The sequence below is a fragment of the Chinchilla lanigera genome, unplaced genomic scaffold, assembly GCF_000276665.1.
Source record: "Chinchilla lanigera isolate Chin_1 unplaced genomic scaffold, ChiLan1.0 scaffold00025, whole genome shotgun sequence".
Classification (NCBI taxonomy): Eukaryota; Metazoa; Chordata; class Mammalia; order Rodentia; family Chinchillidae; genus Chinchilla; species Chinchilla lanigera.
This window is the reverse complement of record NW_004955426.1, coordinates 11474675-11491300: the sequence shown is the minus strand read 5'-3', so window position 1 is coordinate 11491300 and position 16626 is coordinate 11474675. Positions and strand designations below refer to the sequence as shown.

At 34.4% G+C, this 16626-nt stretch overlaps 1 pseudogene; it reads left to right on the top strand.

Annotated features, from left to right (window-relative positions):
• The first annotated feature begins 9389 nt into the window (after positions 1 to 9389).
• On the top strand, positions 9390 to 15850 carry LOC102006688 (annotated as a pseudogene).
• Positions 15851 to 16626: the final 776 nt, after the last annotated feature.

The following is a 16626-nucleotide window of genomic DNA, read 5'->3' as shown; positions in this document are numbered from 1 at the left end:
TTAGTTGACCCGTCTTAGAATACTTAAGAAAGCATGCTTTGGAAAGAATACTAGGAGTGTAGCTAATTGGCCACTAGATAAAGAAATAATCACAGGTGTGAAGAAAAGAGATGTCAGCACCCCAGAAGAAAAACTGCCACTGAACTGAAGAAGCAAGAGATGTGAGAGATGAAGAAAGTTTTTAGTGTTCTTGGATTTTGCAAGACAGAACATAGGTCTGTTTATCTGTAAATATGCTCCATTTCTTAAAGCAATGAAAAATGACGCCAAAGGCAGTTGGAAGATCATCAGAACTGCCCCTCAGTGCCAAACAGGGGGTCTCTTCTCATTTTATTATGAGCTGCTTCGCACATGGCCGAGGTTCTCCTGCAAATATGATGGAGATAAAGTCACATAAGGGAACACCAAGAAAAGAACCTCAACCGAACAAAACTTCAATATACGGACCCCCACCTCATAGGGCATGAAAGTCAATGCATGAGTGTTTTGTCTCCAGTTCAGAGTGGGGATGTTCACCTGAATCCACACAGCCCAAAGAAGACATGAAAAACTGGGATGGATTAGACAGCTTCATTATCCAATGATGCTCTGCTGTGCCCAGTGGTGTGGCAATCCTTACACCCTCAATCAACCTACCAGCCCTGGGACAGTCCCGACATGTACATAGGCATCTGTGATAATGGCTACCTGTTAGCATTGACCTTTGTTCAATCAGCTATTTGTGTGAGACCAATGAGGGCATCCTGCGCTGAAATTTTGCTGATTTGGATGTAATATCCACTGGAAATCACCCACTTATGTATACACACACACACACACACACACACACACACACACTCACACACACAGTGCCTGAACTAAAATGTATCCAGTTTAGGCTTAACTTTTCCCTACTGTAAATAAAATATTATCTTTAAACTATTCTTTATTCATTTTTTTATTTTAAAGAAAATAAAAATAAACAATAAAAAAGATGGCATAAAATTTCAAAACAATGCAAGGGATATAGCTAAGTGGCACAGCTCCTGCCTGGCAAGTGCAAGGTCATGAGTTCGATTCTGAGTACAAAAAAAAAAAAAAAGATAAATAAATAAAATAAAATTTCCAAACAAGGTTGTAGGAGAGTGCATTGAGTATTGCTATCTTCAAAGCAGTTATTCCTATTACAAGATATAGACAGGATAAAGTGATCAACCAATTTAGGTATATACCTTTCCTTTCAATGAGCCAATAGCAATTAGTAAGTCAAGGAGAACTTGCTTGTGACTTATCTCTCCTTTCTTTTTTCTTAATCTCCCTTTCAGAATGGAAATATCTTATCATATGCCTGTAGGAGCAGGACCATGAGTGCAACCATTATGTTTTGGAAGCGCATAGTTTGATAGTATTCACAGGTTCATCACTGCAAAGGATTTGCCTTCAAGATGAATCACAGTTATATCTAACCTAGACATTCTTAAAGTCATCAACATTTAGACAGTAAAGTTCATGATGGAATATAATAAAACTTTCAGTGCTGTTGGGATGGAATGAATGCATTTTGTGTGTCAGAAGGCCCCAAATTTTGAGAGACAGGTGGTGGAATATAATGGATTGAATATGCATGTCTCCCCTAATATGTTAAAACTCTAATCTCAATGTAATGATATTTGGAAGTGGAATTTTTGTGAGATAATTAATTCATAGTGGGGGAGCTCTCAGATATGGGCCTGCAGTCTTTATAGAGGGAGACCAGAGAGGCATGTTCCTTCTTCCACCAGTTAAGAATACAAGACAAACCAATAGTTTACAACTTAGAAAGGGGAGCTCACCTGAATTTGATCAAATTATGATCTCAAACTCTAAGACTGTGTGAAATAAATTTTATTATCATAAGCCACCCAGTCCATGACTGATATTTTGATGTAGGACACTAACCTGACTAGAATGCTTATTATTCAAGTCAGGAGGGTTATTTATTTATTTCTTCTGGAACTAAATAATATGGGAGTGTAGAGATTTTTTAAAATTTCAGTATTTGCCTTAGTTAAACTTGTTTCATCCCCACTGCTTATTTGAAAATTATTTATTTTGCCTCTTTCATTTTAACTTTGAGTAATAAATGCTTGTCAGAAAACTATAAATGTATCATCTATCAATTTGTATAATTACTTGGAAAACAATAATTTAATTTTTCTATTTTTCCATTGTCAACCACTTGACACCATATTATCTAGTATTTTAATTTATGTAATAATAATTATTATTATGTATGTTATTATTTTAAAAGCCATGTTTTAAAAATTTATAGTATATATATGTATGTCTCTATGTAAATTTATATATCAGTAAATTTTAGTCACATTTTTAATCACATACTGGACCATTTCCCTTTTTGTTAGATGTTTTTATTTTTTTCCTTCAACTAAAGCAAGAGAATTATTAATGGTAAAACTTTTGACCTATAAAAATCTGAAAAATGTTTTTAATGCTTCATATACATATAATTTTATCAATAATATTAACATATTTTTACAAATTCTTATCTATTTACCTAGAAAAATATTACTTCTTTTTCTCCCCAAATACAGTGTTTATAACTAAGACTGTTATACCAATCAATTTATCTTTCATTTGCTGATAATAGTATATTTTTAGCTAGATCTCCTTGTAAATAAAAATAAGGTAAATGCCAACAACATTAACATTCTCACATGAGTTTATTTAGGACTTGCACAGTGTGACTTGCACAGTGTGACTCTGAGTTCGGAAGACCGAGTCTACAGACATTCTCATCTCCCATAGCACCTTATTTTAAAAAAAGCTTAAAGAAATAATCTAAGGGAGTGCATTTTAGGAAAGGCAGGTAAACTCTTTTCGTATAGTGCACTGATGTGATTTGCTTCCTTTCGCAAGCCAAGTGAAAGGGTTGTCAGAGACCAATGCAGCTTGAGTTGCTTTCATTGGAGCTTAACTAGTAGTGTACTCGGAATAATGCAGCCTCCGTTTCTGCAGTGAAATGGGATGACCAAATGGGAAGACAGACGTGGGTGAGTTGCATTGCAGCTAGGACCTACAGGACAATTTCCCGTGCCCTACCACTCCATAATAACAGGTTTAGAATTCCCCTCCAGAAAGACTTCATTCAAGGTACGATGGGGTGATCTGCCAAAGCTCTCTGTTAATGTCCAGTGAAAGAACTGTTGGAGTTGCTCCTAAAAGAAAACACAAAGCACTCTATATAAGAAAATTGGGTAGTCAAGTGTCGATCAGGTTTCATAGAATGCAAACACTGTATTATGACACTACCAGCTAGATCAGATGGGGCCTTTGTATCTGCGTCATTACCTTTACTGGCAAAAAATCACTGCAAACATTGGAGACTACCACTTCCTACTTCAGAGGAACTGGCAGAAAAGGAAAAAGTCCATCATGCTTTCTTTCCACCCTGAAATATATCCCTAGGTCAAAATCAAAGTGTTGGAAGGGATATAATTACTCTAGGAACCTAGTAGTTTGATCATATTTTTTTGCCCTCGTATAGATTCTAGTTGCATTCAAAATCCCTAGGATGTAATTACACCATTCCAATATCTGCCTGAGTCTTAATATACCATAGAATTAGTTTGTATATTTCTCTTATCTCATAAGAACAATTGTGAGTCTATATTTTAAGCCAATTTATGTAATGCAAAATAATTGTCTAATGACGAGATCCTTAATTCCTATTTGAAAGAGGAATTCTTTTCTTTTGTAAAACTTACAGGTTTTGTTTATTAGGATATGTTATATTTGGCTGTGTGTTACACACTTTTTTATTTCATGTGGGCTGTGTGCATACAAATACCTGTGTGAATATTTGCTCTTATTTGCCCAAAAACTCTTTGCAAGCAGGAAATGAAAGACAGTGCAACTTTGCTGAATGAGTGCTGCAGATGTACTGTGATCCAGTAAGTTTGAAAGTGTTTTGTACCTCAATTTAAGAAATAAGAGTAACCCGTTCTAATGGTTTTCAGGCCAGTAAAATGACCCTACATACTTTATTTTGTGTACTGTAAAGAAGTAAAATTAATAATCTCAGGTTTCCCAGTACAACAAAAAATAAATCTGTAAGAAGGTGGGAAGCCTAATTAGTCAGATGTGATACTTATATATCATTAACATATACTAAATTATTCTCTGTATCACATAAATACATGAAATTCTTATGTCAATCAGAACTTTAGAACATAACTTAAAACTGTTTTTAAAATTAAAAAAATTCTACCCAATTATGTGCTAAACACTAAACAAACGAACAGAGATATCAGTGGCTACATTTCAAGTATGCAAATTTCATAAATTAGTTAAGAAAAATCACTCAACTAATACTGAAAAAAACTGGCAACAACAAATCCATTTAAGTCTGGGTGATCTGATGCCTAAATCTGTCATATTTACTGCTCTAGATGTTAACTTTTAAAATATTTTATTATTGCACATTAAAAATCAACCATACATAGTCACATAACAATTTAAACAACAGAAATTTATTCTCTGGAGCCTAGTTATGATTACTGGTACATGGCTTTAAAATTTCAACACAAGAACATTTCAATCCATACCATTAATCAAATAGAACATATATTTAAAGAGACATAAGCTGGAAAAATTACAAAACAAAATTTTAGTGTTAAAATATAGGAAAAAAAGGAAAATGTTGTAACTGGGGATCAAGAGTATAGCTAACCAGTCAGAGAAACACAACAATGTATTTGACCACCATGAAACTGAGATTATCCAAATGAGGAGTGAAAACCAAAATCCTCCCTAAAATGGAGACAGACTCAGACTCCTGTGGGATGCCATGAAGTCCTAATGCACACATCATAGAAGTTTTAGGAGACAAGAAAGAGAAAGGGGAAGGGAGAAAATATGCAGAAATGAATACAATTTCCAAAATTTGATAAAGTAAAGATTTCAAAAAAAACAACTGAAATTTAAACTGTAGTATATCTTTATTGAAAGTTTTCCAAGCTGAATGAAACCAGAGACAACAAAGCTCTCAGCCAATAAAAATAAATTTATTACAAACTAAACGCTTCCCTAATATAAGATCTGACTTTTCATCAAAATCTCCAGAGGCCAGAAAGTGGTACAAATCGAAGTATCAGTGGAAAAACTCAACCTCACTTTTTGTGTTTAGCAAATAATTCTGAAACTAATGAAGAAATGATTATCACATCCTTAATTTACAAAACTGAAAAAGTGCCAATAGCACGGGTCTCTTTAGGAAATATCAATGCATTAAAAACACTTGACAATTATTTGAATCTGTATAAAGAAGTGAAAAGTAAACAAAACAATAGTAGTGAATATAAGTGACAGTAAGTGTACTTTTCACACTAAAACTGTTTCCCTTATCTAATTTAATGTAAAAAGGCAATCATTAGAATTCTGAACCGGTATTGATGAGCATGCAATGTATAAAACATAACTTATTAACTAAGGACAGCATAAAAGAAGGGAAGGGAATAAAGATAAGTAAGAGCGAATGGATTGCATCCTGTTAAAATAAACATGTTATTTTGATGGGAATTAGTTTTCCAAAATTTGAAATCTTCATTGTAATTCTCAGGTTCACTACAAATATAACAACTCAAGATACAGTAAAAGTAAAGACAAGGGTAATGAAATTCTACACAGAAATTATCGTCTGAACAAAAAATAAAGTAGTAGGGTAAGAAAAAGCATATTTATCGAAAAGAGTGACAAAATTGGCAACCTTTTAATTGAGTTGACAAAGAAAGCCAGGCAAGACTCGCATTATCACAACCAGAATGAAGAAAGACGGGACTGCTGACTTCACAGACACAGAAAGAATACAGTGGTGTGAAAAAACAACAATACGACAAAAGTTACATGACTTATGTGAAACGGACAGAGTACTAGAAACAAAATAGTGAAACTAAATAAAGAACAAATGGAAAATCTCGATGGGCAATAAATAAATAAATAAATAAATCTCCAAAATAATCCTAATTCAATTGCTTTGTGATTGTATTCTGCTCAAGTTTGTAAAAGTATTCATTGCAAATTTTCACAGACACTCTGACATGTACAAGAGGTTTCAATTTATTTTACGAAGTCCAACTGAGGTTTGAAATTTATTGACCATTTATAATATTGTGTTAATTTTTTCTTGCATTTCCTGCATTTTGTTTTTGTCCTATTTTACTTTAATGTCAAATAAATATTGTATTTAAACTTATACTTTGTACCTTTGACCAATATATACTTATATTACTTTGAATATGGTAGATACATTATGCCTTCTTTTTGTGGCTATTTTGGTGAATCTTCCATGTCATTTGTTTTTTTGTAGACTTCATTTTGCATTATACCTATGAGTGTGATTATTTTGGGCTCAGTAGTCAATATCAGAGGTGTTTATTAAAGCAATCATGTCTGGTCACTTAAAACTTCTGTATCTGTGAGCTCTATAAGAGGCTGAGCTCAGTTTTTGTTTGTCATATAGCTGTCTATTGTTAGTACACCTACCACTGGTGCTTGGGTGCTTCCTCTCCATAGGCACATTAATATTTAGCCAAATAGGGGGCTGGGGATTTAACTCAGTGGCAAAGAGCCTGCCTGGCAAGTGCAAGGTTGTGAGTTCGGTTCCTGGTACTGGAGAAAAACCAAAAAAAAAAAAAAAAAAAAAAAAAAAAATTAGCCAAATATTCAGAACACCAATTGCAGATGTGCATATATCAATCTGTAATTATACCTGACTATAATTCTTCCTTCTGCTTCTCTACGTATTAATTTCTGGTCATGATTTAGTATACACTATCTCCCCAAAAGGCTCATGTGTTCAGAAGTTGGACTTTTAGAATGGATAAAGAAAATGCGGTGTGTTTTTCTCTCACGTGAGAATCTCAAAATACAAATAAAAGGAAAACAAATGATGGATAGTTGGAAACAAGGAACTAGACCTTTTGCAATTGGAGAGTGATTCAAGTGGTGGAAGGAGGCAGAAGGGAGTGAAGGAAAAGCAGAGTTTTAAAAAAGAAAAGAAAAAAGTCTTGACTGGATGAAGGGGCCAGGATACCATAGCTGTTAGGAGGTATAGGGGCAGCTCACTGTGGGCGTTAGCCTGGAAGAGCGCAGCGCCTCCTTCCCACCCTTTCCCCTTCCTTCTTCTTTCTCTCCCACCATGAGATGAGCAACCTTCCTCTGCCAGACCTTCCACCATGCCCTTCCTGCCTTACAGTTGACTAGGTATTGAATGCTTTAAACAAACATGAGTTATCATGTCAGGTATTCTGTCTTAGTGACCAGAAAATAACTTAAGAAAATTTCCCACTGTCCAAGGTGTCATACTTCTTCACTTCTTTCTTGACCAGTCTTGGGAAACTTTCTGGCTTAACACATGGGAAAACATGCATCCTATATGATATTTTTTTCTCAAACTGAAACACATACAGAGTTTAAAAGGAGAGATAAGAAAGCTTTTATACTAGGAGAATTGGAGAGTTGAAAGAACCAGAATAAAAAACAAACACTATTTAAGCAAAAGTCCTAGAAAAAATAGAGTAGAATTCTTCAATTTCTTCAGGACTGAAGTAGAAACTGAAATATTTAAAGAGGTGTGTGAGCCAGAGGTGGTGGCACACACCTGTAATCCCAGCACTAGAGAGGCTGAGGCAAAAGGATTGTTATGAGTTCGTGACCAGGCTGGGCTATAAAGTAAGCTCAAAGTCAGCCTGAACTGCATCGCAAGACCCTGTCTCAAAGAGACAAAAGAGAGGTATATGATAGAAAAGTTTTTCTTTTTCATTATTCTGCTTTCCTATCTATCCTGTGTGCCAGTGCTGTGGCCCAAAAGACTCTGAAATGAGCTTTAGTAAGCCTTGAATAAAAATTTGTCAACAGATTGAGGAGTTGTCTGAGAGGGAAAGATGATAGGGTGATTTTAAAGCTGTTATGGGGCAATACAGATTGAGAAAGAGTCCAAGACATCAAGTCTCTGCCCTTTTTGCTCTATATCAGATGAGGAAAACAAGTCTTTCTCTAATAGATTATCAGTGGTGTGCCAGTTAATCTTAGTCATCCGCTTGACAGTATTGAGAGATTTCTGGAGAGATAACTAGATCACGGACTTGCTGTCCTCATCACTGGTCTAATTCACTCATGTTCAAAGCAGAAAGAGTGTTAAGAAGTGGGTCTTGCCTGCACGAGGTATGTCACTGGGTGCATGCCTTAGGACAGCCTGCATTCATGGTGCTTTGCTCTACCACTCCTTTCTACCATGGTGTTTCTGCTTTGGAGCCAACTGACTCTGCACAGAGATGTTTGAAACCAGGAGACAAATATAACAACTCCTGCTACTAAACTGCACTTGTCAGGCATTTTGACACATCAGTGAGAAAGCTGATTAATAGGAGGAGTGAAAATATATGAGGGGCGTAATAGAGCTAAGTAGATATGTGTAGTGGTTTAGAAACTGACAAATTGTGTGATAGGTCTCCTGGTTCCAGCAAGAGGTACTTTGTATACTCTGGGGAACTATTTAATGATAATGTGAAATTTTACAGATGCCAGAGATCGGCTTCAATGTCTACCAAAAATACTAAAGTGCCCATCAATTATGATTACTAATATATCCATTGTACTTAAAAGGTTTTGTGAGTGTGTTTAAGGGTTTTGAAAGGCAGATATAAACACATCATTCTAAGGGAGCACTGAGACCTTCAAAGTTTGATGAATTCTTTTCTTGTCTGAACAGCCTTTCCCCCAGGGTTCCATTCCTTTGCAACATCCAGAATGATCCCAGTGGGCAACGAGGTTAAGGTGGATTGAGAGACTTGGAATTGATTTGGAGAGTCTTAGGAATGAAAAGAATAAAACAAAAGAAACCAAGAGAGTCTTTGAGGTTGGAGTAGGTGATGGATAAATATTAAAGGGGGATGAACAGATTCAAATAAGGTACATTGAGGTTACTAAATAATCTGACTAACTTTATGTTGAAAAACTTTCTTAAGTCTCCACCTACCATCAAAAATAATAAGGTAATTGGTTATGGAAAACTCCAAGAACTCTAGATAACTCCTTTTGGTTCTATATTACCTTAGGTAAAGCACGTCATCTTATACCTATTTAGGAGAATCAGTGCCATAATTGCCGAGTAGCATGAGTGGAAGAATAGAAGTGGGTTGCACACAGGTTTAAATCATAAATAAAAGATAAGATATTAAGAAGTCAGAAAAGATTCCATATTGATTAATTCCCTAATACAAATCCAGGATAAGTGAACTAGTGAAGCTGTCATGCAATTCACAGGCTAGGGAACAGAAGAAGGAAAGAAGGAGGAGGATGAGAAGGAGGGGAGGAAGGGCTGAGCAGAAGGAAGGGGGAGGAGGAGGGGAAAGATGGATAAGGAGGAGCAAAAAGAGGAGAAAACTGCACAGAAAGGACGAAGAAACTTCTCTTTGCCTGAGGATATCAAAGTAGCTCCCTGTCATGTTTCTAAGAAGAAACAGTTCATTTGTAGAACTGGTTTGGAAGTTTACCACATCAAATGATTTCTGAATTACCTGAATAGGAGAGAAGTTCAAAAGATTTCTCTTATGTTTTTAGTAATGGTAATGAAATGAGGCCCAATTTTGATCCTGGCTGAAGTATCAGAAAAACATGTATCCAAAACAAATTGAAAATAAAAGATTGGGGCCAGGGATATAGCTCAGCAGAGCAGAGCCTACATGGCAAGCTTGAGGTCGTGAGTTTGATTTCCGGTACCAAAAAAGAAAAGAAAGATTTTTTAGAGAGAATTATTATATGAACAAAACTCAAATATGTTAATTTTCAAGCATTTTAAAATCCAGCCAGAAAATGACTTTTCTTTCATAAAGAAGGTAAAAGAAGAACAGAAACAACTAAGATCAGGAATGCTGGCAGACGTTTTCCTGAAGTGTTTTCTTTTTTTGTTTGTTTGCTCTGTTTTTTAAATTCTTGGTAAGCGTCACACTACATTTCGATTATGCTGAAAACTGAGAATGAATCTACGTTCAAGGTTCTTTGGGTCGGTATATATATATATATATATATATATATATATATACATATATATGTCTACAGAATTTAAGTAAATGTGAGATAAATATAAAACCTGAAGACCAAAGAATGGGTCATCATAAATGTACTCTTCTTTAAAGAAACAGAGTAGATTTACTTTAAGTACAGCCTTAAAGATTTCAGTACTTGATTCACCCAAAATCTTCAGGAAATCCTACCAACAACCAAACGTTGGCAGAATTTTATTAAATTCAATTGATTGGATGAGATCTATTCACATGCTGAAAGGTAAATTTCTTTATGAAAATTTCCATAATTTCATTACTGACTTCATCTAAAATCACTTTCAAAGTAATATTCAGGATAATGATCACATATCTGAACACTGACCTAGCATATATGATACACAAACTTAACCACCGCAATACAAAGGAAGGCTTTCCTTCCTCGACTTTTATCCTTAAAGCAGTGCGATACAGACAGTCATGTGGGTGGGATCATTCATAACCTCAATTATACAGTGAAATTTCAGACGTCTATATTTAGTATCCCAATTCATAAGTCTCTAATAATTGATGTGAATTTACAACTTTATCACACTTAAGGGAGGGAGGTTCAGAATCAGGTGCTCATGTAGCATCCTTTGAGGAGTACTGTTAGTGATTTTCTTCCGACACTCACTCTTTAATTAATCCTTTATGCAGTCATAGAGATTTTAAACACCTGCAGTTGTTCATCATGGTCATGTTTAACAGTCTGGAAATAACATGTCATGATCTATGATATTCCTTGGATCCATTAGTTTCTTTTACATTTTTTTCATCACTAATTTACAAGGCTCATTATGCCTGCACTTTTTAAAAATTTTTTATTGCTCTGAGTATTAAGACTTGTTAAGTGTGAACTTTGTCATTCTCTTTAGATATTCTTTTAGTTGCATTATTTATTCAGTCTGCACTTATGATTGTCAAAATGACTTAGCTGAGTAATTATGCCAAAAGCCTAAAGCAATTTGCCCATGAAAAGTTATGTCTGTTTTACAAAAGATGTGCATGACATTTTCTGCTCATTTTAAAACTAAAAATAAAAGCCCATTGTTTATATAAGATATACATTGAAGTTCACAAATTGTATACTGGTTTGGATATTCAAATAATTAAACAGCTAGTAATTTTATATTAAATACAGTTATGTTCCTTAATAAAATATAAAAGTTTCAGTACAAATTTTATCATACATAAAAACATAATGGATACTTACACGCAACACATTTAAGCTTTAAATTTCTCTCCAGTGCCTCAGTAAGGAATTTGTGAAAAATGATGAAAGTCACATTTCAAATAGGATTAAATATTAGAATATCAGGTGCTAGAAGTAATGGTAGATAATTTTAATGTCTAGCAAAAATAATTGCAAGTATATGAACATGATACATATTTTTACTCCTGTGCCTGGAGTCTGTAAACAACTCTTCTATACTTTTTAGAGAGAACATGACCAAGACTGTATTCCAAGAAAGGAGACTAATAAGGAAAAGTCCACGATACTGTCAATAATGGGTTACCTGAATAAAAACATGCAACATAATTAGAAAACATAAATTTTCTTTAAGAGGTATGTAGTTTTATTTAATATTGAAACAAGAATGCTTTATCAATATTGCATAAACTTTTTGCAAATTTTACATACTAAATAACAAGATATCAATGCTTCTGACTTGATGCTTCCTATTTCTTACAGGAATAGATGTTTTAAAGTAGTAAACAAACAAATAAAAAAGGGAAGACGATTGAGAGATGGATGTAGGGGGAGGAAGGGAAAGGAAAGGTGATTCACAAAGGAAATTCAGATGTGTAATGGGCAGGTGCCGACTCCCTGCAAGGAATGTAAACTGTACTTACTACCAGCATGCTAAGGCCAGAGAGTAAACAGTTTTCCGAAGTTTTCTTGACCAAGTTAAAAAATGAACTCAGCTTGGCAAGAAAACTCACAGGGAAATAAGAATTGAACACTGTCAGTTCAGTGACTTATTCATTCCCTCACTCTCTTTTTCTTTCTCTCCCTTTTTCCCCTTGCCTCCCTTCCTTTCCTCTCCTGTCTCCTCTTCCTCCTCTTCATTCTTCCCCCTGACAGAAACAGTATTACTTTAGGAAGTACTTAAAAACTATGAACAGAATGTTGGTGAAAAAGAAAAAGAGCTCAGGAATTATGTAATCATGAAAAGGCATAAGTGCACATATCTTCAAATTTCTTCTCTTAACTAACTAACTTCAAATAAACTATATAAAGCCACAAATTTATAATTGTGTCGTGGAGCTTATAGGACATAAAGCTGAGAGTGATTGCACAGCTTGAGGTAGGCTGAGAGCTGTGGTATATATGAAGGGAAAGACCCTGAACTATGAAAACGTATCTTATTTTTTTCTTCTTTCAACTGCTTTAAAAGTTGCATAGTTGCACAAAGTTCAAATATCATATTGCTGAATGTTTTACACACATACATTTAACTTGAATAAGATGAAAGCACCAAAAATGGAAACAAAAATAAAACTATAAAACAATAATGTTATATTTTACTGAAATTAATTTAGTGTAAATCAGATGTTGATATAAGAATTAAAGAAGAGCTTTTAAATCTTAGTGAAAAAGAAATTTGAACTTGTTGTAAATTATTCATTTTATTAATATATTAAAATTTTATGCTAAAATGCTTAATATCAAAAACAAGCATATAGATATAAATGTTACATGGCGCACTCTATGAATAATAATATCAATATTGCAACGGTTACATAATCCAGTCAAAAATCACATATTTTCAGTTTATTTTTCAAACAGGATCCAACTATATGCTATTCACAAGAGATACATTTATATCTGTGAAGATATAAATTGATTGAAAGAGAAAGAATGATAAAAACATGCCATACAAACCTCCATCATAAGGAACATGGAATGATAGTAGCAATATTAGAGCAAATACATTAGAACAAATGCATGCAAATATATCTGAAGAAAAAAACTTTCTCAAAAAACATAGGAAAATGGTAGCTTAAGAACGGTATTGAAGATTTAAATTTTTTTTATTTTTTAAAATAGTAGAAAAGCTTGGCAAAAAAACTCACAGGGAAATAAGAATTGAACACTGTCAGTTAATTATACCTAACATGTTTCTATACAATCCTCCACGATAGCATCAGAATATAACATTTTCTCAAGTGCACACCTACATTTATTTCTTTGGCCCATGGTGGTGAAACTACAGTATCCATGTCCCAGCATACACACAAATCCCTCTCTGTGGCCATGTAAGCCAAGTATGTGAGTTGCTTTTTCTAAAAGAAATTTTTAGTATTCACGTTTAATGGCATTGTTCATATTTTGTGATACATAAGTGGGTTTTAATTGCAGTTAGGGCACTGGGTCTTGAAAAGGTTCGACATCACTCTTCTAAACCATAAACTAGGACATAGAACATTTCTTAAATGTATTTGAAAGTGCAGAAGCACATAACATGAGTCTGTACACCATAATACAAGTAGAGGCAAGAACTTAAGGAAATGTGGTAAAAAATATGTGGAAATTGAAGATCACACTTCATAATAACTAGTAATGCTAAGGATAAATAAATAAAGAAACTAGAAAATAGTTTTGAAAAGCAAAAACGAAGAGACAGAATACCAAAATTTACGAACAAATCAGTAATAAAAGGATCCATTCACAGCTGCAAATAGCTACATACATAATTGCAAAGAAGAAAACATAAATCAATACTTTTAATTTCCAACTTATATTATTATATAAGCAAATTAAAGTGAAAGCAGGTAAAGAGTGAAAATTGTTACAAAAGAAAATATAAAAAATAAATACAATTTATTAATTCAAAGATAAGATTTTTTTTTTTTTCCGGTACAGGGAATCAAACTCATGACCTTGTTCTTGCCAGGCAGGCACTGTGCCGCTGAGCTAAACCCCAGCCCCCAAGATAGGATCTTTTAAAAGACAAGAAAACTGGTAAATGTATACTTAGATTGACAAAAATGAGAAAGAAAAAAGAAAAAGAAACTCTACTAAAATCAGATATAAAATTACTAATAAAACAAAAGTTACTATAGGTTAATTCTATGAGCAATTATATTTCAACAAACTTGATAATATGCATCAAATGAACATAGAAAAAATAAAAGAAGTCTTAAATGTGAATGTAGCAATAAATTTTGAAGAGGTTGAGTTTGTAATTTAAAAACTTTCCGTGTCTCAAATTTTCGAAAACCTAATTCCACGTTTTGCATTAGGAAAAGTTTCCCAATTCACTCAAAGAAGACAATGTTAACCTGATACCAAAATCATGCAAATTCCTCAAGGGAAAGACAACTACAGACCAGTGTTTAAGAATATAAATGTTAAACTTCTCAATAAAATATTAAGGGTTCATCATTAGTTATTACTGAGTCAATGTGTATGTAAATATGTGACTAAAAACACTTGGAATTTGTTGGACTGATGATTGCTCAACTCTTTGAATGCACTGAAAAAATTGAAGACTAGATATTATATAATCATATACTATACATTTTAATTATATTACAATAAAATTTTGTAAAAATTATTTTAAAATTCTGAAAAAGATTTTTTTTTACCCCGAGGTAGACAGAACAATACAATACATCAGAAAGAACAAAATTTCCCATATAAGGACATATGGTGTATGATACTGCAAAATTGTGGGATATTAGATCATTTGATGCCCATGGTAGAATAAACCTTCTCTTTTCTTTTACTGCATATACAAATCAATTCTATATTTATAGGTGTCCATTACTGTGTTCTCTCAAAATTCAGTATGGAAACAGAATCTCCAATATAAGTTATTTAAATGAAATCTTTGAAAAATAATTACGTCACGGGTATGAAACCCAAGGCGATCGCATCTTCACTTGCGGAGCCGACTGTAATGTCTATGTTTGGAGTCAGAAAGATGGTGTCTGAAAGCCAACCTTGGTGATCCTCAGGAGTATCTTCGCAGACACTTTTGTGAAGTGGTCCCCTCTAGAGAGCAAATTTGTTGTGGGAAACGGAGCACTACTCATTTCTGTTTGTTACTTCAAGTCTGACAGTGACTGGTGGGTTAGCAAGCACATTACAAAGTCAGTTCGCTCTATGGTTCTCAACTTGACTGGCATCCCAACCACTTTTTGCTGGTAGTAGGATCCTGTGATTTCAAATGCACATTGTTTTCTGCATACATTAAAGAAGTGGATGAAAAGCTAGCCAGTACGCCCTGCGGCAGCAAGATGCCTTTGGACAGCTGACGTCAGAGTTCGGTGGCTGGGTCCATGGGGTCAGCTTCTTTGCCAGTGGGAGCTGTCTGGCCTGAGTCACCCAGCACAGCACTGTGTCTAGTGCGGATGCTTCAAAAATTGTGCAGGTATCCACTCTGAAAACCGAGTTCCTTCCATTCCTGAGTGTGGTTTGTCTCCGAGAACAGTGTTGTTGCTGCTGGCCATGACTGTTGTCTGATGCTGTTTAACTACGATGACAGGGGCTGCTTGACCTTTGTTTCCAGGCTTGACATTCCAAAACAGCGCATCCAGCGCATCAGGTCCGCCACTGAACACTTCTGCAAAGTGGACAAGAGGACGACGACTGTGAGGACCGCAGAACAGCTTTGGAGACACTGCACCAGAAAAGCATCACTCAAGTGTCTATTTGTGAGGTAGTCAAGCAAGATTGTCGCAAATTTTGCTCTACTGTTATCGATGGAGCCATGACAACTTGGGATTTCAAGACCTTAGACTCCTCGATCCAGAGTCTCTGAATAACGTGAAGCTGAGCGACCCCTGCCATCCCGCACTAGAACGGCGACTGCCTGTGGCCCTGTCTTTCCTTCCTATGACGATGAGGAAAGCCAGCCCAAGGAAATACTGTAACACAAACGCCAAAAATGTTGTGTGTTTTTGTTTGAATACAATTTGCGAAAGTGTTGATTTTTTTAAAAGCAGCAGTGGTTCTGTTTAGTTTTTGTGATTTCATTCCGTTCTTGACCAAAGCTTCACTTTAAGTAGTTTATTATGAAATTGTCACACTAACTTAAAGGAAAGGGTGAAGGAGGTATGTGAACTGTCTGCTACAAAATTAAATAAAAATCCTGAATGCTAAAAAAATAAAATGAGTTCATAAATATCAGAAATACAAAAGGAAATATTACAGATAATTTAAATTTTTGTGAAAATATAAAACTTGAAAAGTACTTTATACTGTATATGTAAAGGTTTTAAATTCATTTAAAGACTTAAAAAGTTATTTGTGACATTATTAAAGTGAACATACTAATAACACAGTGACCAAGAAATTCTACTTCTCAGTCACACCAAAAGGATATAAAATTATTAATATCATCACAATCCATAAAAGTTAAAAGTTGCTAACATCAAAATACAAAAATAACACTGTGTGATTCATAAATGATACTGCAATGGCAAACACTAATCTTACAGCCATATTGAATTTAAATGATCATAAGTAGTATACAGAGATTGAATACATATATTGAAAATTCTCAAAAACTTTAGTTTTGGGCTGGAAATCAGAGAA